This window comes from Penaeus japonicus, unplaced genomic scaffold, assembly GCF_977035675.1.
Source record: "Penaeus japonicus unplaced genomic scaffold, GWHDUDI00000001_assembly GWHDUDI00000003, whole genome shotgun sequence".
In the NCBI taxonomy this organism is placed as follows: Eukaryota; Metazoa; Arthropoda; class Malacostraca; order Decapoda; family Penaeidae; genus Penaeus; species Penaeus japonicus.
Genome location: NW_028234405.1, coordinates 23,345,302 through 23,347,801, shown reverse-complemented (window position 1 = coordinate 23,347,801; position 2,500 = coordinate 23,345,302). Strand labels below are relative to the sequence as shown.

General features: G+C 32.1%; 1 protein-coding gene across 1 annotated transcript in view; it reads left to right on the top strand.

The window, feature by feature from the left end:
* The window catches only part of LOC122266680 (uncharacterized), a 17,847-nt gene that overhangs the window by 2,326 nt on the left and 13,021 nt on the right, over window positions 1–2,500 (top strand). The gene's annotated exons all lie outside the window — the stretch shown is intronic.

Here is a 2,500-nt window from a genome sequence, read left to right as displayed (position 1 = left end):
TAATAATGGTGATGGTGATGGTGATGGTGATAGTGGTGATTTTAATGGTGATGATGATGATGATGATAATGACTATTATTATAATAATAATTATTATTAGCATTATCATTATTATTATAATTATTATTACTATTATTATTATTATTATTATTATTGTCAGTATTCATATTTGTAGCCTTAGTAGTAGTAGTAGTGGCAGTAGTGGTCGTTGTAGTAGTAGTGGTAGTAGTGGTCGTTGTAGTAGTAGTAGTGGCAGTAGTGGTCGTTGTAGTAGTAGTAGTGGCAGTAGTGGTCGTTGTAGTAGTAGTAGTGGCAGTAGTGGTCGTTGTAGTAGTAGTAGTGGCAGTAGTAGTAGTCATAGTATTAATAGGTAGGCATAGTATTAACTATAGTAGTTGTAACTCTCATAGTAGTAGTAGTAGTAGTAAAAATAGTAGTTTTCATAGTAGTGTTAGTAGTAGTAGTAGTCATAGTAGTAGTAGTTATAGCAGTGGAGGTAGTAGTAGTTGTAGATGTAGTTGTACATGTAGTTGTAGTCGTAGTCGTAGTCTTTGTCGTAGTCTTAGTCTTAGTCGTAGTCATAGTCATAGTCGTAGTCATAGTCGTAGTCGTAGTCGTAGTCGTAGTCGTAGTCGTAGTCGTAGTCGTAGTCGTAGTCGTAGTCGTAGTCGTAGTCGTAGTCGTAGTCGTAGTCGTAGTCGTAGTCGTAGTTGTATTAGTATTAGTATTAGTATAGTAATAGTAATAGCAGTAATAGTAGTAATAGTAGTAGAAGTAATACTAGTAGTAGTAGTGAGAGTAGCAGTAGTAGTAATAGTAGTAGTAATAGTAGTAGTAGTAGTAGTGATAGTAGTAGTAGTAGTAGTAGTAGTAGTAGTAGTAGTAATAATAGTAGTAATATTAGCTTTAGTAGGATTAGGAGTAATTGTAGTCGTAACAGCAGTAAGGGGAGTAATAGTAATAATAGTGATTGCAGTATTGTTATTATTATTATTATTATTATTATTATTATTGTTATCATTATTATTATTATAATTGTTGTTACTATTATTATTATTGTTATCATTATTATTATTATCATTATTATTATTATTATTATTATTATTATTATTATTATTATTATTATATTTTTGGTGATGGTGATGTTGGCTGTAGTTGTGGTTGTAGTTATGATTATAGATATTGTTGTAATTAGTGTTTTTTTTTTAAATGATATAGAAAACTATGATTCTAGAACTAATGAAAATTATAGTAGACATCTATATGTATGTAAGAGAGAGAGAGAGAGAGAGAGAGAGAGAGAGATAGAGAGATAGAGAGAACATTGATATCCTGACTTGACTTATATGTCATGCATGTATCACTTTGTTATGTGGCTGTAGAGTTGCGTGGTTTCAAAGTGAATTGCTTAATTTTGGGTGTTGAATGTATTCTCATAGGTTTCTTAGGTATTTAAGATTGAAGAAGTATTCTGTTCTGTGCACCAAATTATTAACTAAGCCACTAATTTTCTGATTTGTTGTTACATTAACCTATCTTTTGCATGATATACAGTTGTAGACTTCAGTGGGTTAAATTTAATTAATTTTTAGATGTTGAATGCATTATAATTGATTTCTCAGATTTTTCAAAGTACATAAGTATTTTATCCTTACTAATTTTCTAGTGCTAACTCATTCAATATATTACAGTTATGTGTCTTTAGGATATAGCTAATCTTGGCATGTATAAGTCCTCATACAAGTCATGAATTATGATTTTATAGTATTTCTTTTGAAGATTCTTTTTTTTTTCAAAACTGATGATGATCATAAAAAAAAGATCCAGATTAACAACATCACTTAATTATTATGTACATTCTTTAGATGTGCTTGAAGTATTAGTGTTGATGTTGACTTTAACCCTTCTGAGACAGGCCACATATTAACCCATTCCCGACGGGGGATTTCTAGCCTAGAATGTCCAAATGCCGGGGCTTTTGAATTATTAGGCCTAAATTAAATGAATAGCTACTGTGACGCCGGCAACTGGCTTTTGACTGGGCTTTTACACATGCTGTACCACCCGTCCTGTGTGGGTTAAGTTGTTCTGCCGGGGCCAGGCATCTTAAGATGTGTGTGTTTTTTGTTATTTTCTAGACTTATGATTTGATACTTGAGTCTATATGTGATATATTAGCAAAGCGATACTAATTAGCATTGGTATGATGCTCTAGTTACACATCTGCAGGAAATAAAAAGCTTAATATGATAAAAGGAAAAATGCAGTATGAAAATTATCCGACCTGTAAAAAAGGCCTGTCATGGTAGGGTTAAATTCATATCAGTTATTAACCCGTTAACTACGGATGACGTGTTTTTTCGTCATACCTGACGCAGGAGCTCTTGCCTGACAATGACGTTCGGGGATTTGGGATCACTATGTTATTTTATTGTACTATAAGTAATGAGTGAGTGATGTTCACAATTGCAATCATAATTATTATAACTGCCGTAATATT